The sequence below is a fragment of the Cannabis sativa genome, chromosome 5, assembly GCF_029168945.1.
Source record: "Cannabis sativa cultivar Pink pepper isolate KNU-18-1 chromosome 5, ASM2916894v1, whole genome shotgun sequence".
Lineage (NCBI taxonomy): Eukaryota > Viridiplantae > Streptophyta > Magnoliopsida > Rosales > Cannabaceae > Cannabis > Cannabis sativa.
In genome coordinates, this window is record NC_083605.1 from 42,586,243 (window position 1) to 42,609,129 (window position 22,887).

The following is a 22,887-nucleotide window of genomic DNA, read 5'->3' on the forward strand; positions in this document are numbered from 1 at the left end:
ATGTCAATGTGTTTAGTCCGAGAGTGCTGCACAGGGCTCTTAGAGATGTTTATGGTGCTTGTACTGTCACAAAAGATGGTCAGTGTGTGTTGAGGATATCCATACTCAGTAAGCATTTTATTCAGCCATATTAATTGAGTGCTGCAGCTGCCAGCTGCAATATATTCTGCTTCTGCAGTGGAAAGGGAGATGGACTGCTGTTTTTTGCTATACCACGAGACTAGGTTATTTCCAATGTAAAAGCAACCCCCTGAAGTGCTTTTCCTATCATCTATACACCATGCCCAATCAGAGTCACTATATCCTACCAAAGAGGTATTCGTGTCACAACTATACCAAAGACCATAGACTGATATTTTGCCTTACTTTACAAAAATACCATTTTAAATGTATAATTTGAAAAGATAAAAAAAATCCTTTAAATAAAACAATGGATTTTAGAAATCAAATGCAATAGAGAAGGATCCTTCATTTGTAAAACAAAATACGATAAGTAAATAATTTGAAATAATACATTTTCATTGTGTTTAGATTTTTCAACTGCTTAAAATAAAATAGGCACCACCGGCGTTCTAGATCGTTTGCCCGTCCGTAGCCACTCACAGTATATGTACCAGAACTGACCCTGCTCACTATACATACTTCCCTGTCTAATACCTGTAGGGGAAAGTAAGGGGGTGAGCTAAAAGCTCAGTAAGGAAATGCTTATCATAAAATACCATATAATATCACACATACCATTACTGTATTTATTAAGTTTTAGCAATATCATACACTTTATTTTATAACCATAACTAAATAACTGTATACATAGAAACCTTTATCATATAGATCCATAAAAATTGTTCACACCATACATATATATAGAGATCATAACCGCAGTATCACAATCATAACATAATCGTATGAATAATATAAATAATAATGCCATTACCATAATATTGGCATATCATAACCATTACTTACATAACCCGGGCCTAGCTTGGCCCTACAATATCTTGGGCCTAATCTACCCATATAATAACCTGGGCCTATGCAGCCCTACTATTGTTATAGGATAGGGTATCTCTATATTCAACAGTAACATCACTGTATCATACCCACCATAACAATCTCATACATGACTCAGTAAAATGTAGGGTAGGGTATCTCTACATTCAACGGCCTTATCCCGTATCATACGCCACCATGGTCCCTCACTTTACCTGAGACGTTAGCATACAACATATAACATACAACATACACCATACACCACACACCATACACCATACAACATACAATACACATCATACAACATACAACATTATACAAGTCATAACAACGATAATTTATTTATCAATTTACGAATATTGTGTCCATACCACACATTCTCAGTACCTATACAGACTTATAATAACAGATCATAACTCATATTTCAGTACACAAAGAATCCAAATTTATGCAGATAAACACATACAAAACTATCTAATTTCCTTACCTCAAATCCCGCTGCTTAAGACTTGTTATCTCGTCACTACTACCTATAAAAACACATGGGTCAAGGCCTTAACATTAAAATTCGCACTCTTACAGTACAGCAGAAAGAACACTATTTTTGACCAATAACTGCACCAATTCAGTGAAAGTTTCCTTCATAAAATTTATAGGAAATTAAATTATCTTTCCAATGATATATGGATCATTAAAAATAGATTAAAACTGAGGGAGTTATGATAGTTTTACTGAAACTATTTCTGAGAAGGAATATGGAGTAACGAATCACAGTAGACATCGGAAATCCAAAGTTTTGATACTGAAATATTCCAAATCAGAGAATACTCTCTTCATAAAAGTTTTAGAAAATCGAATTCCCTTTCTAATGACACTAAAATCTTTAAAATCGGAGTTATAACGTAAGAGATATAGATATTATACCGAAATAGTTTTCTAGAAATCCTGAAACAAATGGATTTCGAACTACAGCAATAAAACAATAATTTTGACTTAGAATAATCAATAATTGGTGAATGGTTTCTTCCTAAAACATTTAGAAAATTGAATTATCTTTTTAACAGTACCAAGATCACTAGAATCGGATCATTATTTAGAGAGATATTCGGATTTTACTGAGACAACTTATATAGAAAATATGAAAAACGATTTACAATAAACAGCGTAGAAATAGTTATTTTTGACATAGATAAATTTCGATTCAGTAAAACCTTTCTTCATAAGAATTTTGGGAAATTCAATAAGCTTTCTATAGACACCAAGATTGCGAGAATCGGATGAGTATTTAAAGAGATATGGCAGTTTTACAGAGACATGTTTCATTCTTAAAAATAAGAAAAGGAGACCTACGAATATTCTCCTATTGTGATTAATAAATAAGTAAATGTAGAGTTTCTTACCTCAAATACATCAAGCTGCTTGGATCGATAGACATAAGATGATGGTGATCAAAGATGAGAGTGAAGAGTGGTACAGATTTGGCTAAGGATGTAATGGAAAGATGACTTGAAAATTTTAGGGTTAGTCTTGCTCAGGTAGGAAGAATAGAACGATATAATTTTAGGATTGAAACCTATACTATCTGACTCGATTAGTTTTATGAATAATAATAATATTAACATAATAACAATAATAATATGATAAATTATTAAATAAACAAATATCTAACTTTTAAATTTAAATTGTAAGCTCTCAATCTCGTAACTTTAGGGCTTAGTTTTGAACTAGAAAAATTACGAATTCTGATATAGCTATTTCTACAAAATTTATAGATCTTTAAATTATCTTTCCAACGCCATTGAAATCACCTCAATCGGAGTTATAAAACTCCAGATATGGTCATTTTAGTAAAACAGTTTCTAAACCTACGAATTTCTCTAAACTTATGATTTTTCTCACATTAATTAAATAATAATATTATTTAATACCACTTATACAGCTATTTAAATCAATTAAATATATTATAAATAAAACCTAATGGACTTTCATATCAGACTTTAATTAAACGATTTCGTACTTATGAAAATACCATAATATTTTACTTTCGTAGTTAATACAACTTTAACTTTCTTTAGAAAATTGGTACAACTACTCTAAGCAATAATATCAACTCACTAACAACACAAATAAAAGATAATTATCCTCACACAACCAATATCCAAACAAAAAAATTAAATACTATTTTAAACTGGGTATTACATTCTACCCTCCTTAAAAGAAATTTCGTCCTCGAAATTTAACTTACCAATACTCGGGGTGTTGAGTCTTCATGTCTTTCACCACTTATCGCATTACCTCCTTATCTACTATATTGAGCCAACTAATATGCATTTAACATATATCTTATCGATCAATCCATAACACATATAATACAAATAACTTATTAATTAAGCATTATTATTTCTCTATACATTACTTTAATATCAAAACGTACTCTATCTATTTATAGCATTCCACTAGGGTTAGGTTTGAATTATTTGGCATTAAAATAATGAAAATATCATAGGTAAATTCCGATAAAAGTGGCCGACCCTATACTAGTGGATTTGGGCCTCACTTTTTGTAATTTTGCAGTTTTATCTTTTCTGCATCTGATTTTCTCAAAAACGCCAATTTTCTAATCCAACCATTTAAATGTCAATTCTAACTATTTAATAACTATAAATAATTATTAAATAATATTCTCATTTATCATATTTATTAATTGAACCATACAAAGTATCATAATTAACAAATATGCCCCTAAAACTCTTTCTTTACAATTTTGCCCTTACTTAGTGAAAAATTCACAAATAGACATAGTCTAATTTGAGAATTATAATTGATTAATCAAAACCAATTATATGAGTCTTACAAGCAATATTATCTCAACTAGTGGGGGGACCATGGGTCTATATAACCGAGCTTCCAATAAGTAGATCAAGAATTTAGCACTAAAATTCACTAATTTATTAATTCTTCGTTGAATCCACGCATAGAACTTAGAATTGCATTCTCAGTATATAGAATGCTCTATATGTTCCACCATATAGACACATCATCAGTTATCCATTGTTATAATCCTAATGTGATCAATGATCCTCTATATGAATGATCTACACTATAAAGGGATTAAATTACCGTTACACCCTACAATGTATTTATTCCTTAAAACACTTGCCCCCGTATAAATGATATTTCAGCTTATGTGAAATGAGTACTCCACCATTTATGTTCGTTTGGTCAAGCTCGAAGGAGATCATCCTTTGCTTACTATTCGCCAGATAGAAGCTATAGATTCCATGTTTATGCTAGCGCTCCCACTCAATTGCACTACCGTGTTCCCAAAATGTATGTATCACCCTGACCCAAAAGTAGGCTTAACTAACAAATCAAAGAACACGAATAGCCTTTCAAGATTGAGCCTAATCATAACAGGATTAAGATCATTTGATCTTGGATCAACTAGGCGATATTGACTTGAATAGATATTACGGTAAGTTTAATAAATCTAAGTCAAAGTTCAATATCGGTCCCTTCCGATGCATACTCCATGCATCCAACCTGAGCATTACTTTAACCAATGCTCTGGAAAGAACATAGCACTTCTCCAAATGCAAGTAAACTCTGTTGTAGATTATCATATCAGTAAAACCCTATGTCTGATAAATCTAGGAAACTTTATTCACATAGTCATGTTTACTTTCCAATGTGTTGAAAGCACAATAAACAGGATCAAGTATGTGAAAAGAGTTTCAGATGAATTCATACATTATGTACATATAATCATGAAATAAATCATGTGAACCATGCAACATTAAATGTTATTTCTGATCTATATTAATAAGTAAATCTGATTATATTGAAATGAGTTTTATTTAGGGCATAAAACCCAACAAACTCCCACTTGCACTAATATAAAACAAAAAGTGCGTTTCAAATAATCTCAACACCTTGATATACAAATCAAGTGTAGTAGTAGTAAACTCTTCGTAATAGGACCTGAAAGGTTGAATTAAACACAACCTTTTCTCCACCATTACTCTTCCTTTCATCACAAAATCATTGATAATGTGAAATTCCTCTCTATATGTCTACTCTCTTGGGATACTGGATTCTATATCTTTGGCAACTACTTTTGGTTAATCAGGAAATTAGCACTAGTAGTTTAAGGCAATATGGAATGATGCCAAAAATGTATAGAACTTTCCTTAGACTGAATAAGTACCTTTCCTGCAACCTTAACATTCAGTCCCTTTCTGGTAGACCTAGAGACTTTAGATAGGTTTTTACACTTCTCCGAAATCACTATTCCACCCCCAGAGTAACCACCATCTTATCAGAAAGATTTACTAGCACAAAGGCAAATTTCGAAATCTGATATGGTGTAGTCTAAGAGTTTTAAACACACCCTTATAGACTAACATATAGTTCCTCTTCTTTATCTTAAGATTTACTTGATTGTCTTCCAATGTTCTTCTCCTGGATTAATCTGATACCTACTCATTACTCCCACTCAACAACAGGTGTCTGGTCTAAGGCATACAAAAGCATATCTAAGACCTCTCACTGTTGATATAAGAAATTCTTTCATGGCTTTTTTTATGGAATAGTTGAGATTTTTCCTTAGATAAATAAAATCTATGCCTAAGAAGTTGTGAAGCTTCTATAGATTGCCATTAGAAAGAAGATGCTTCAGCATTTTACTAAAGTAAGTTGCTTGCATTAGAGTAAGTAATTACTAGGTATACCACAAGCCATAGGTTTAGATAAACTCAAACCTATAATACTAGGAACAGGAAGTTTGTTAAGTCTATTGAATGGACTTATAAACAAAAATTTCCTTTTATGTCCTTGTAATAGAAAACTTTAGGTTATTCCATGTGAATGGATTAAACCATAGTTCTTTTGGCTTTCTTCTTAGTTTCTTATCTTGACAATCCATTACTTCTTTAAACTCACAATGGATTTTAATCACTAGTGTCTCCCAAGTCATAAGAAGGTGAGTTCCTAGAAATTCTCCCACTACGACAAGGTACCGTGAATTATGTCGAAGAAAACTAAATGGTATTAACCTCTTTGGTTGTGACAAGACAACAGAGGCAGTGGGATCATCATATGTAATAGAACACTTTTGGAATCAAGAATTAAATATCTCCTTTATTTGCTACTTGTTTTTCAGACTTAGTCATTTTCTTAGAAAAGTAGTATTTGTTTGAACAAACACTTTCTTATCTATTGACAATGGGATGGTCCACCCCGAATCACTTAGAATAGCTAACAAACCATGGTTAACAGTTCTAGCTTTTCTTAAGATTTTGATTAGGTCATCCATGAGTCTAGTAATGATTTACATTAAGTATACAACCATTACATCATTCTGAAATTGTATTACCATAGAAGGACTTAGGCAACGACTAGTAACTAATCATCAATATTCAAATCGAAATTTCTGGGGAGGTAAGTTTGGATATAATTCAAAAATCAATTTAATGATCTTTGAACTGCATATCAACTAACTATTTCTCCACCCCTATCAGTTCGCAAGATCTTTAACCACTTACCTTAATGGTTTTAACCATTGCTAGAAATTAATGAAATTTTTCAAACATTTCAAATTTCTTGCTAAAAGGTATATCTAGAGTTATCGTTTTAAGAATACAACGAAAAACTCATATCCACCTCTGAATGTACATCCATCTACGAATGAGATGAACTACTTTCAGTGAATATAGGCATATTAACTCTTTGCAGAGATTGATCTTGTCAAATCCACTATGAACAAGATACAAATGCCATAGATTAAAAAAAATGTGTTAGTGTCTATTGATGATATAGGTTTAGTTACATCAAAGAGTTCTTAGAATACTGCAAGTGGATCCTGGTCATAGAATACCTAACTCATATTCCATACAGTTTTAATCCATTAATTGAAGATGGATATTAAACACTTGAGAAAGTGTAACTGTATTGTATTCTGGAATTAGAAATATAAGAAAATTTCTATTTGGAATCTAAAATTAAAGTCAAAGACTTAAATTTATACCAAATATAATGAGTAATTCTATCTTGGACCAGCACTACTAATACAAACTCTAAGTCAGATTTGCCCATACAAGTAGGAGATTTCTAAGATTGAGGATTTATATCAATTGGGAATAGAATTTTGGGATTATAATCATATGCGTCATTTAATTTCTTAAGAGAAAATATAATGACATGAAATGATTTATAGACCATTCATCCAATGATATATTATTGAGCTAATTCGAAATGAATAAGCTAAGAGGAATTAGGATAATTTCGTTTATAAATAAGAATCCAACGATGTTTCGATTAGCGAAAGACAAAGTAATCTTATTTATGTAATCTTCTTGTTTCATATTGTAAAAATACTAGTCTAAGGTGTCATCAATTGATGAACAGCTAGATGTTGCATATACAATATTTATCTTTCGAGATCTTACACTATTATGTATGTCTAATGGTGAAAATCCATTAGGGATTTATCTCATTAGAAAAACAAACATGTTAGACCAACAATGAAGTTTCGAAATTAAGCTACAACTATATAACAGAAAATAACATGGTTCAATATAAATTCATACACAATTCAGAAATTATAAACATATAGCAAGTAGGAATGACTAGTGAAAATACTAAAACATACAATCCTAAATAATTTCCAAGGTTTTCAACAAACTGATACAGTGTCCCGGTAGGCGAGAGTCAAAGTATCATTTATTGAATAGAGTTGTCAGCTCATCTAAAATAAAAACTATTCTAGCAACCTTTTATTCGATCAAAATAAGAATCCAACGTTGTCCCGGTAGGCGAGAGTCAAGGTTATTCTTATTTTATGAGCTTCCACCATTGTTTCATGTTTTATGAGTTTATCTCTAAGTAGTCACCGTAGGGAAGAGTCTAAATAGAGACGAAAACTCACAAAACACTTATCAAATGAAATCTTACGGTGTTAAATGCGTTCAACGAATAACCATCCATAGGGGGACGAAGTCTAGCGTCTCGAGGTTATATTGAAAACATTTAACTTTTGTAAGACCAACAATGGAGATCGAATATCTTAATAATAATCAAGCTCATTATTTAAAGTGAGTTGTATTTTCTTTGATTCTCTTTATTTAATTTATTTATTTTAAATATATATTTATTTAAAATTACCAATTTAGAATGAAAAATTCTAAATATAAATTTTAATTTAATATTTATAAATTTTACTTAGATGGATATGAAAATAACATGAATTATTTCCATCTTAGTAATAATTTCCAATAAATATTTAGAAAAATATTCAATTTAAGTTGTTACAAAATTAAATTAAATTAATTTACAACTCAAATTTAATTTTCTATAAATATATATTGCATTTCGAAAAATTAAAGTATTCAAGGATACAATTTTCGAAAATGCTAGTTAAAATAAAAAATTAATCCTGGAAAAATTATTCTAATTTAATGTTGGCCCAAAATTAATTAATAAAATTAATTTACAACAAAAAATATAATTTTCCTATTTAATTAAATATAAAAGAAAAATTTCAAATATTTAAGTATGATGATGAAAATCAACTTAAATATTAATTTTCTATTTAATTAAATACACTAGAAAAATACTTCAAGCAAAAATATCATCTATCTAGATTTTCCTTTGACTAATTAATTCAATTTCTAATAATATACTTTAATTCAACTTATTTTAAATTAATCATTAAATGAAAAAATCATTGATTTAAGTTGGTCCAAAATTAAAATAAATAATTTACAACTTTAATCTATTTTTCAAATAAAATTCGAAATTCCAGCATTTAAGAAATGCAATTTCGAAATTTGATTAATAAAATAAAGAAAAATATATTTTGAAAATTATTTAAATTTAATTGAAAAAATAAATTTCAGCTAAAAATAATTTTCTATTTAATTAACTGTCATGAAAAAGAAATATTTAAGTATCATGATGAAAATCAACTTAGATATTTAATTTTTCAAATTAATTAAATGTATTAAATTCAAGAAATAAATTATTAAGTGTAGAGAAGGCTTAATTATTAATCTCTAGTTTAATACTAGGAAAAATATACTTAAAATAAATTGTACCAAAATTAATTATATAATTAATTTCACAATTTATAATATTTTCCTATTTAATATTAGAAATAATAAGTAGTCTAGAAATTACTATCTAGAAAATATTTTATTGACTAAGTATCTTTTCCACAAAATTTGAAAAAATATCTAATTTAAGTTGTATTATAAAAAATCTTGAACTTAAATATTTTTCAAATTTAAATTTAATTAAATATCAAAAATTAAGTTGTAACCACTTAATTTGAAAATATTCCATTTTAAGTTAATATTCGAAAAGATATTAACTTAAAAAATATCTAAAATATTCCATTTTAAGTTAATATTCGAAAAGATATTAACTTAAAAAATATCTAAAGAATCTTAATAACCAATGCCTAAAATTCCTCAACTTAATTTTGAAATTTGAAATTCAAAAGATATTCAGATTTAAGTTGGTTAGTTGTAGATAACTAAATATCAACTTAAATAGGAATATTTAATGAAAAATTTAAATTAAGCTCCAGAAAGAATCTAGATGGTTATAATTCTATATTTAATTAAATACAAGAAAATACACATAGTTTAGCTTAGAATAAAATTCTTTAAACTATGATTTTCTTAAATTAATTTCAAAATAAATGAAATTAATTATGTTGCTAATCAATTTTATTAGGTTAAACTAGTTTAATTAACCTAGTACAGTTGTTCAAATCAGGCAAATGGGCCTTCACAATTGGGGTGGTTCATGTGAGGGGGTGCTGAGTTCAGTATGTCGTACCCACTACTATGGCTCCCAACTCTCACACAAGGCCCAAAAGAGAGGAATTTAACCTTAATAAGAACAACTGTTATTAATTGAATAGGCCCAAAAACTAAATGGGCCTAAATAAAATCTATGAAGAACTATGATATTTTATTTAGCAACAACAACCTATATGCATCTATAATGAAATTAAACATATAGGCTCACACAAGCACACTTTGGATGGGTCCTATCATGTTGCTAGGTCATACACAGATGAAAGAAGATTGTAAATATATCTGTTACAAATTATTTACTTGACCAAGGGAGCCATCAGATCATTAGATCTGGCAAAAAGTAACCATGGCTATTTGCAATCAAGTAATAATAGGTTTTGAAAACTTACACACAAGTTAAAACACATACTCCTGCAACAAGGTTAGCTGGATAGTTGGATGTAGGATTTATTTAATTTTAAATTAAATAATTAATTTCGAAATAATTAATTAAATAAATAAAATATTTATTTTCAAAAATTTAAAATAAAATTTGAAATATTCGAAATTTTAAAAAAAAAATTAAATTTAAAATTAAACCTACAATTTTGAAAAATTATGTCTCAACCAACCTAAATATCATTTCAAAATTTGCTAATCTACTTTTAAAATTTAAATGTTATTTTATAAATGAATATCTTTTTCAGATTTTAAATGTAATTTAAATAAATAAAATAACAAAATTGAAAAGTTAGCAAAATATCTTACATCCTTTAAAAATTACATGATTATAGTTATCTTATTTTAAATTTAAATTATGTCAATTTATTAAAAAAACATTAATTTTAAATATTTTAAATCTGACCTTAAATTTAAAAATAAGATAAGATATAATCAAATTTTAAAATAAGATAGATTATTAAGCAAAAAAGATAGATACTAACTATTTTCAAATTCAAATTACACTAATATCTTGAATTAAATTAATTCAAAATGACAATTAGAATTGAATTAGGAATAGTAATAGTATAAATATAGAACTACAAAAAAAATGGGAAGTTAATTCCATGAAAAAGCATGAAAAAACGAAGAAAAACGAAAAAATTGTGAGATGTACGGACAGTTTTCGCGATCGCAGGAAAATTTCAGCACAGCTCCGTTTTTTTTTTTCGAATCTTCAAAAAATCATAACTAATTAAAATTTAATCGAAATTGAGTTAACTTGCTTAATTTTTTCCATACTATCCAATAAAAATAATTCCAGAGACAGAATCGCAAATATTTTTCACGAAAATTTACAAACATCAATCAATCATAAAATAACACTCAATACAACATGATACCATCCAAAAACAAACAAACAATCGTTTTAAACTCCAAATTTCTTGCAAGTAAATCAATTACCATGGCTCTGAGGCCAGTTGTTGGAATTTATTTTACCAGGATCTTAGATCTACTCACAAGTATGTTTATTAACACCCTAAATATGAACTTTCTAAATCGATTAAATAAACACATATAAAGTTTAGGAAACCTTACATTGGGTGCAGCGGAATTAAATGACTCCTTCCGTTCCGATATCTAGCCATTGATTCCTTTCTGTAGCAGAGCATTATCAATATCTGAACCTGGATCTCTTTCTCTGAATCTTTGATGCTGAAACTCCTTTTGCTTAATGTCTTTCTTCACGATCTTCCTCACTATGATTGAGGTATCACTTGCTGTGTGTGGGCACTACTCATACACTAAGAATTTCGAAATTCAAGAGGAAGAGAGAGAGAGTGGGTTCAGCCAAAGATGGGGAGAGAGAAGGCTCAGGTTTTTCTCTGAAGGAAAAATAGAAAATTTAAGTGTAATTTTCCTGAAGCCTTCACTATTTATTTATAGCATTCCACTAGGGTTAGGTTTGAATTATTTGGCATTAAAATAATGAAAATATCAGAGGTAAATTCCTATAAAAGTGGCCGGCCCTATACTAGTGGATTTGGGCCTCACTTTTTGTAATTTTGCACTTTTATCTTTTCTGCATCTGATTTTCTCAAAAACGCCAATTTTCTAATCCAACCATTTAAATGTCAATTTCTAACTATTTAATAACTATAAATAATTATTAAATAATATTTTCATTTATAATATTTATTAATTGAACCATACAAAGTATCATAATTAACAAATATGCCCCTAAAACTCTTTCTTTACAATTTCGCCCTTACTTAGTGAAAAATTCACAAATAGACATAGTCTAATTTGAGAATTATAATTGATTAATCAAAACCAATTATATGAGTCTTACAAGCAATATTATCTCAACTAGTGGGGGGACCATGGGTCTATATAACCGAGCTTCCAATAAGTAGATCAAGAATTTAGCACTAAAATTCAGTAACTTATTAATTCTTCGTTGAATCCACGCATAGAACTTAGAATTGCACTCTCAGTATATAGAATGCTCTATATGTTCCACCATATAGACACATCATCAGTTATCCATTGTTATAATCCTAATGTGATCAATGATCCTCTATATGAATGATCTACACTGTAAAGGGATTAAATTACCGTTACACCCTACAATGTATTTATTCCTTAAAACACTTGCCCCCGCATAAATGATATTTCAGCTTATGTGAAATGAGTACTCCACAATTTATGTTCGTTTGGTCAAGCTCGAAGGAGATCATCCTTCGCTTACTATTCGCCAAATAGAAGCTATAGATTCGATGTTTATGCTAGCGCTCCCACTCAATTGCACTACCGTGTTCCCAAAATGTATGTATCACCCTGACCCAAAAGTAGGCTTAACTAACAAATCAAAGAACACGAATAGCCTTTCCAGATTGAGCCTAATCATAACAGGATTAAGATCATTTGATCTAGGATCAACTAGGCGATATTGACTTGAATATATATTACGGTAAGTTTAATAAATCTAAGTCAAAGTTCAATATCGGTCCCTTCCGATGCATACTCCATGCATCCAACCTGAGCTTTACTTCAACCAATGCTCTGGAAAGAACATAGCACTTCTCCAAATGCAAGTAAACTCTGTTGTAGATCATCATATCAGTAAAACCCTATGTCTGATAAATCTAGGAAACTTTATTCACATAGTCATGTTTACTTTCCAATGTGTTGACAGCACAATAAACAGGATCAAGTATGTGAAAAGGGTTTGAGATGAATTCATACATTATGTACATATAATCATGAAATAAATCATGTGAACCATGCAACTTTAAATGTTATTTCTGATCTCTATTAATAAGTAAATATGATTATATTGAAATGAGTTTTATTTAGGGCATAAAACCCAAAAGACCTGCATTTGCTATGCAGTAGGAATTGTGAGCAGGTACCAGACCAACCTAGGAGAGGAACATTGGACTACAGTTAAGCATATTCTGAAGTACTTAAAAAGTACAAGGCAATACGTGTTAGTCTACAAGGTTGGTGCTTTGAATCCCGTAGGCTAAACTGATTCAGATTTTCAGGCTTGTCTTGATGACAGAAAGTATGCATCTGGGATGGTGTTTACTTTTCGGGGTGGAGCAGTTGTTTGGAGAAGTGCTAAACAAACCGCAACATCAGACTCTACCATGGAGGTCGAGTACATAGCTGCAGCCGAGGCTGCTAAGGAACTTGACTGGCTTAGAAAGTTCTGCACAGGACTTGGTGTTGTTCTTGGAATGGAAAAGCCACTAGTTTTACTTTGTGATAACACTGGAGCCATAACAAAAAGTAAAGAGCCTCGAAGCCACAAGAGAAGCAAACACATAGAGAGAAAATATCACATCATCAGAGAATATGTGGCAAGAGGGGATGTACTGGTGGAGAAAGTGGACACTGAAGACAATTTAGCTGATCCATTCACCAAAGTTTTGACTGCAACTACATTTGAAAAGCACAGACTGAATTTAGGATTAATTGAAATGTACTGATTGTTTTATGTTAGTACAAATGAGAGTCTGTTGGGCTTTGTGCCCTAAATAAAACTTTATTTCAATGTAATCTTTTCTATTCAATCATCAATAAAGAAACAGATTTATTTTCATTACTTATTTAATATGTCATTTGGTTCATGTGATCATTTATATGTTTATTTGATTTATAAATTCATGGAAATCCTTATCACATTGATATTCTTGTTTATTGTGTCGTCACACTACTAGAAAAATCGGTTTTAGTGACACACAATGAGTGACTCTAAATCTGTTTAGTGACAGTTCAACGCGTGTCACTAATGAAGGTGACTGGAAAGACAATTTTTAGTGACACTCCACACATGTCACTGAACCCTTTTACATTAACTTTCTGCGCGTCACTATAGCCCTATAAAGTCAGGTTTTGTCAGACTGCAAAAGTAACAGCAACAAAGATAAAGTGTCACTATATCCTTTTTTTCTTTTTATATATTTTATTAATATTTTTAAAGATATAGTGACACGCAAAAAGAGCCACTATATTAACAATATTTTTTTAAAAAAAAATACCAAAATTAAAAAAGAATATCAGTTTTTTTTTAATTTTTATTTTTTTTAATAAATACAATACACTAAAATTAAAATAATAAACTTTCTAAAAAAAATAATATACAAAAAAGAAATTAATATAGTTAATTCTATACGACTTAATTTAACACAAAATTTAAAATTCAACAGCATAACTGCTGCAAAATGAGCATTCTTCAAATTTCAGGAAAACTTGTACAATGGACAGAATATACGTTTTTATCATATGCAGATAAGATGCACATATAAATAGTCCCAAACAACTACATATTGCACAAATATGATCCATAAAAAATTTAACCCAAACAGTACTGTATACATAACAACCAAATCAACCAAATTTGATTTGTTCATTCTAACATGGAAAATAATAGACTCTTGCTGCAATTAGAACTATGAAAAACCCCTCATTGAGGTTCAATCGCGACCACCGACTGGAAACACAGACTCTTCAAACACCACAAACCAGGGACGAGCTTCAATCGCGATCGACCAATAACCAAAACCGGAACCAAACGACGAACTTCAAACATTGTCGACTGGAGACGAGCTTCAAAGGTTGTCAACACCAAGATCCTGCACAAAGAGCGAGAGAGAGAAACAAATAAAAGAAAAAAAATAAAGTAGAGATGATGACAAATCGAGGATCAATGATCTAACCTTGGAGTTTCGTGGGGATCTTCGATCGTCAACGAGAAAGGTGGACAGACAGCCACCGAGGAGGAGAGATATATAGTCGACGATTGGGGTTTCAGGTGATGGGGAACGCAAATATGTGGAGCATCTTGCCCGTCCTTCGCCGAAGGAGGGTTTTTTTAGCAGCTGCGCACGAAGGAGAAGAAGAAGGGGAGAACGACATTGTAATGTGTATAAGCACATATGATAAGGTTCATGTACGCTTAATATATTATACATTTTTTTTTGTTTCTTTTTATTTATTTATTAAATAAAACTCTTTTTTTTTTTTGAAAACGTAATTACAGCTCTTTCAAACTAAAAAATATAAATTACAGCTTTTTCAAAAAAGAGTTATTAATTACAGCTGTTTGTTTTTTTTTTAAAAATAAGAATATGATATAGTGACGCACTATGAGAGTCGGCACATACTTATCCAGTCATGCCTAGTGTGTCACTATAGACTAGTATTTTTTAAATTTATAAAAAAATATAAAAATTTTGTTTTACTCTTTAGTGACACTCCATATTTTTAGTGACACACATTACATGAGACTAACAACGAACATTTAGAGTCTAATTGTGCATGTCACTAAAAATCACTCATAACTCTTTAGTGACCCGCACAAACATGCTCGTCACTAAAGGACTAAATTGTAGTAGTGTCAGCACAGTGGTAACTAATCAAGATTATGTGATTAAATGTATTCCTAGAATTATTAGTACACGGGGTTTAACTCATACGATGATCTACAACGTAGTTTACTTGCACCTTGGATAAGTGTTATGTCCTTTCCACGACATTGGTTAAAGTAAGCTTGGGCTGGATGTATGGAGTATGGATCGGAAGGGACCGATATTGAACTTGGATTAGTTATGATAAATTTTCCGTAATTTCCATTCAATTCAATATCACCTAGTTGATCTTAGATCAAATGATCTTAATCCTGGCATGGTTAGGTTCGATCTCAAGAGGGTTATTTGTGTTCTTTGATTTGTTAGTTAAGCCTACCTTTTGGTCTGGTGATACGTACAATTTGGGAACATGATAATACAATTAAGTTGGAGCGCTAATCATAGATACGAAATCCATAGCTTCTATCTGGACATAGAAGTGAAACGATGATTTCCTTCGAGCTTAAATGGTTGAGTACTCATTTTACTGATTATATTAGTTCACTGCAATATCATTTATAGGTGGCTAAGTGTTTTAAAGATAAAATACATTGAAGGGTGTAACAGTAAATTAATCCCTATGCAATGTAGATCATCTATAGAGAATCATTGATTATTGGGATTATAACAATGGATAATTAATAGCGTATCTATATCGTGGAACATATAGAGCGTTCTATGTAACTCATAATGCAATTCCAAGTTCTATGGTGGATGCAATGAGGAATTAATAAGTTAGTGGATTTCGTACATAGCCGTTTTATTTGCATTAGGATTCAATCCCGAGGTAAGTGAAAACAGCTTGAGCGCCTTTAATAAGTAGGTAACACTGTTGTTGTCTCCATAGCAGAAGAGCAAGACATCATCTGCAAATGCCAGGTGATTCAATTTGAGCCCCAAGCATCGCTCATGAAATCTGAAATCCTTCTTCTCACCTATCTTCTTCATAAGCCGAGAAAGGTACTCCATTACCAAGACAAACAACAGGGGTGACATGGGGTCTCCTTGCCTAAGCCCTCTCTGAGCTTCAAAAAATCCATGTAAGGATCCATTGAACATAAGAGAGAACTTAGGAGTTGTGATGAAATTCATTACAAGTTGAATGAACTTCCTGGGAAAATGCAAACCCTCCAACATTTCTTCTAAAAATTCCCACTCAATGGTATCATAGGCCCTCTGAAGATCAAGCTTGATCAAACAACTTGGTTTGTTGGCTTTCCTGTTATAATGTGTCACCAAGTCCTAACAAATCATGATGTTATGCCCTATATACCTTCCTTTAATAAAACCTCCTTGTGAAGGAGAGATTATTTCAGGAAGGATATTTCTGATTCTAGAACTCAATAGCTTAGTTGCAATTTTATAAATAACATTGCAACAAGCTATAGGTCTAAAATCCTTTACAGTGTTAGGACATTTAATCTTTGGAACCAGAGTAATAATCGTAGAATTGATTTCTTTAAGTATTTTACCTGATTCCAGAAAATCCACCACAACATCACAAATGTCATCACCAATACTCTCCCAGTTGTCATGAAAGAAACTGCTTGAGAATCCATCAGGCCCCAGGGATTTATTCCCAGGAATACTAAATGCAACTTTCTTCACCTCCTCTTTGGAAAAACTATGTAATAACATTTGAGCTTGCTCAGTCGACACCACCGGACCTTTTGCCACAATTCTTTTATCAACCTTTCTTCTATTTGCCATTTTAGAACCAAGTAACTCTCCATAAAAGCTCAAAAAAGCTTTTGTAATTCTGGTAGGATCGTGCACCCTTTCCCCCTAATTTGTTTCAATGGAAAGAATACGGTTCTGCCTTATTCTCTGCTTTATACAAGCATGAAACAAAGCAGAATTGGTATCTCCATTCTCTAGCCAAGCTAGTTTAGCTTTTTGATGTAGAAAAGATGAGTAATCTTTCTGAACTTTGATGAGCATTTCTCTAGCTACTTTTTCTTTGTTATGTAACTCAATAGCCAATGGTTGCTGCTGTAATTGATCTTGTACTGCCTGAAGTTCATCTTTGGCCTTCCTAACCGAGCTCTGTAAATCCGAAAAACCATCTCTATTTATCTCTTTGAGCTTGGCCTTGAAATTTTTCATCTTGGACACCACCTAATAAATTTTGGACCCTTGGATCCTTGCATTCCACACCTCTTTCAAGTAAATCTCAAACATTGGATGTGACTTCCACATTCGAAAATACTTGAAAGGCTTTTTCCCACTTACCACACCAGGATGTAGGGTGAGGATACCCGGAGAATGGTCAAATAGACCCTCATTGAGGAACACCACTTCAGCAAACTCAAATTTATTGATCCAAGCCTGATTAGCAAGTATTCTGTCAATTTTAGAGTAGATTCTATCATTCCCAGGCTGCTTATTAGTCCAAGTGAAAAAGTTGCCACTAGCTTTAACATCTTCCAAGTTACACCATGTAACACATTGCAAGAATTCCGAATCAGGATAAGATTTAACTCTGTGTCCTATTCTTTCTTCTTTAGGAAGAATATCATTGAAATCACCCATGAGAAACCAGTTTTCAATAATTCACTTAAATCCTTCCATAAAGCCTTCCTTTCAATTCTGTTATTGGATGCATAGATTATTGTTAGGAAGCTATCAAATCCATCTACTGTTGAAACCTTTAAATGCATTAATTGACTAGTGCATTTAATGATGTCAAAAGTAAACTTGAAAGGATTCCAAGCAATTACTATTTTCCCCCCAGCATGCCACACTATATTTGAAGAGAAACACCAACCCTCAAACACATTTGAGTACAAGGTCCCAAGTTTTGGGGCCTTTACTCTAGTCTCGAGGAGACCAACAAAATCAACATGTTGGGCATAGATAAATTGCTTTATTAAATGCTGTTTATGTTGATTGTTAGCTCCTCAGACGTTCCAACAAAGGAACTTATCCATTGGAAAGAGAGGGTACTCCCCCCCCCCTCTTGTGTTGATCTCTTCTTCAAGCTGCTCTGAAATTTCAGCAATGTCATCTAGCAGCTGAAAAGAATTCCTCACATCCATGGTCTGTACTTGTGTATTCTCCAATTGCTGTCCATTTCTAATTGGATTTTTAGCCCTCACAACCTTCACAAATCCTTCCTCATCTTGTTGCTCTTGCTTTCTATTATCCTTCTTGACCACCCATTGTTGTTTCCCACTGGTTTGCTTCTTACAATCAGTAACAGTATGTCCTAACCCACCACAGTGAGAGCATGCTATAGGCTTCCACTCATATTTCACTCCCACTGTTGTGGTTGACCCAAATTCATTCTCAAACTCCAGAATATCAGGAAAAATCTGATCCATTTTTACCTCAATCAATACTCTCGGGTAGTTCAATTTCTCTTTCTCTTTAGTAACAGAATCCAACATCACCGGGTTGCCCATCTGTCCAACTATCTTGAATAAAGATCTTTGTCCCCAGTACTTCAGTTCAAGATCTTCAAGTTGTATCCATATAGGAACACTTTTCACATCCTCTTTCTTAAAATTCTCATGGGGATTCCAAGGTTTCATGATAACCGGACGTCGATTAAAGAATATGTAACCCCCATTCAATATCTGATCTCCGCATTCCAAGGAATTGAACCGAATGATGAATATGCCATGAGCCAATTGCTTCACTCTATCAATCTTATCTTTCCATATCCTGTTAACAAAACCTTCCAATACCTGCAGTGGAGGATTCGCTCCCAATACATAGCATACTATAGAAGGATTCCAAAATGCTATTTCATCTTCAATATCATCAAATGTAATTCTTACTTTACCATTACCCTGATCTGATTTTATAAAAGAGGTATCTAGGTTTCGAACCACTGAACCAGATCGTAAAATAGGGGGAGTCGGAGCCTTACCTTGCAAAATCGCACTGTTACATTGATCATTTGCCCTCAAAAAATTGATAAAGTCATGTTGCACCTCCTCCTGCTTCCGAATTGCTTCCAATGAAGATTTGGGAGATAATAAAGTTTGCAAGATATCCTTGAGTGCTGGATCATCTTCCACCAAAAACTCCTCATCCAACATCTCCAAAGGTTGAATTGCAGAAAAACCATCCTCCATCGATTCACGAATTGCATCAGTACCGAATTTCACTTCCTTCTTCTTAGAAATCTTAGCAGTCGAATTAGGTTTCCTTTGAGTTCTTGATCTTGTTTTTGCCATGGCGCCAGCTGCATCAGCTGCAAGAGCAAAAATCGCAGGAGACCTAAATTCTACGTATACCAAATTTATTTCTAGACTACTTATTATTTCTAATATTAAATAGGAAAATATTATACATTGTGAAATTAATTATTTAAATAATTATTTTGGTACAATTTATTTCAAGTATAATTTTCCTAGTATTAAACTAGAGATTAATAATTAAGCCTTCTCTACACTTAATAATTTATTTCTTGAATTTAATACATTTAATTAAATTGAAAAATTAAATATCTAAGTTGATTTTCATCATGATACTTAAATATTTCTTTTTCATCATGATACTTAAATATTTCTTTTTCAAAATTGCATTTCATAATGCAAGATGATTTTGAATTTATCTTGAAAAATAGATTAAGTTGTAAATTAATTATTTATTTTAATTAATTTTCGGACCAACTTAAATCAATGATTTTTTTATGAATTGATTAATTTAAAATAAATGAATTAAAATATATTATTAGAAATTGAATTAATTAGTCAAAAGAAAATCTAGATAGGTGATATTTTTGCTTAAAGTATTTTTCTAAGTAATTATTATTTAAGTATTTCGAAAATATAAAATTTTTATACTTTCTTTTTCAAAATACAATAAATATATTCTCATGAAAATTTATTTTGAGTTGCAAATTAATTTAAATTAATACAACTTAAATAATTTTCTTAATATTCATATATCAAAATTACTACTGAGATGGAAATAATTCAACTTATTTCAATCACCATCTAAGTATAATTTTATAAATATTAAATTAAATTCTAATATAGAATTTTAATTCTAAATTCAATATTTAATGAATATATTTTATTATAAATAATAATGAAAATACATTTTAAATAATGAGCTTTATTATTAAGATATTCGATCCCCATTGTTGGTTTTATATCGATCGACTCTCAAATATTAGCACACAACCTATAACATAATGCAATATACAACCAAATTAAAATTTTAATTATTAAATTACTTACTAGTTATTAAACAAAGTAGCAAGTTACTAGTTACTAATTTTCATAATTTTTTTTAAAAATAACATATACATATATAATCAATTAAATATTACAACTCTATTCAATGGATGGTAGCTTTGACTCTCGCCTAAACGGGACACTGATATCAGTTTGTTGAAAACCTTGGTAATTATTTAGGATTGTATGTTTTAGTATTTTCACTTGTCATTCCTACTTGCTATATGTTTAATAATTTCTGAATTGTGTATGAATTTATATTGAACTATGTTATTTTCTGTTATTAAGTTGTAGTTTAATTTTGAATCTTCATTGTTGGTCTAACTTGGTTTGTTTATCTAATGAGGTAAATCCCTAATGGATTTTCACCATTAGACATACATAATAGTGTTAGATCTCGAAAGATAAATATTGTATAGACAACATCTAGCTGTTCATCAATTGATGACACCTTAGACTAGTATGTTTACAATATGAAACAAGAAGATTGTATAAATAAGATTACTTTGATTCTCGTTAATCGAAGCATCGTTGGATTCTTATTTATAAACGAAATTATCCTAATTCTTCTTAGCTTATTCATTTCGAATTAGCTCAATAACATATCATTGGATGAATGGTATATAAATAATTTAAAATCATTCTATTTTCTTTTAAGAAATTAAACGACACTTTTGATTATATTCCCGAAATTCTATCCCAAAATGATATAAATCCTCAATCTTAGAAATCTCCTACTTGTATGGGCAAATCTTAAAGTTTAAATTAGTAGTGGTGGTCCAAGATAGAATTACTCATTATATTTGCTATAAATTTAAGTCTTTGACTTTAATTTTTGATTCCTAACAAAAATTTTCTTATATTTCTAATTCCAGGATAAAATACAGTTACACTTTCACAAGTGTTTATTCTATCAATGGATTCAAACTGTATGGAATATGTGTTTAGTATTCTATGATCAGGATCCACTTGCACTATTCTAAGAACTTTTTAATGTAACTAAACATTAGTAATCAAAAAGACACAGCCACATTTTTTTTAATCTATGGCATTTGTATCTTGTTCATAGTGGTTTTGACAAGATCAATCTCTGCAAAGAGTTAATATGCCTATATCCACTGAAAGTTGTTAATCTCATTCGCATATGGATGTACATTCAGGGGTGGATATGAGTTTTTCGTTGTATTCTTAAAATGATCACTCAAGATTATACCTTGTGCAAAGAACACTACTACAAAACCCCCTTTAGAGGCGGTTTTTAAGCCCTTTCAGCGTCGGTTTTCGCGAAATTCGCTACCGACGCTGATCAGGGCGACGCTAAAGGGTTTATATGAACCGACGCCATAAGTACCCCTATGGCGTCGGTTATTAGCTTGGAACCGACGCCATAGGGGTACCTATGGCGTCGGTTTCTAGCCAATAACTGACGCCATATGTGGCGTAGCAACCAACGCCATAGGTACGCGAATTTCAATTTTTTCATTTTTTTTAATTTAATTATATAATTTTAATTACATTTTAATTATATATTTATTAATTTATATATTATTTTATTTAATTTAAATTACATATTTATTTTTTAAAATGTAAATTAAATATTATTTAAATTTGGGTAAAATACATAATTTAATTTCATAAAAGTAATTAAATATTACACAAACACTAATGTAAAATTAGTTAAAAATATTAATAAGTTAATAAATCTAACTACAAGTTAATCTATAAAAATTACATAATGAAGAAAAATTCTTCGACCTTTCAACCTCAATCGTCACCGTGAATCACCGCCATCAATTGTTCGATCCACTTTCGCTGTAGTGGTAACAATTCAGTTTTTTGATCGTATTGCTTCTTACCCCCAAACTGTTAAAAAAAATTAAAAATTTATATTAGTTTATGTATATGTATATTATATATTTGTTATTATAGAATTTATAAACTATAACCAATAATTAAAACTTACAGCTTTTTGATCTTGTATGTAACGGCTGGGGTTGGCACGTGCGACGATGTCGGTGATATATTTCAAAACATAAAAACCGCATT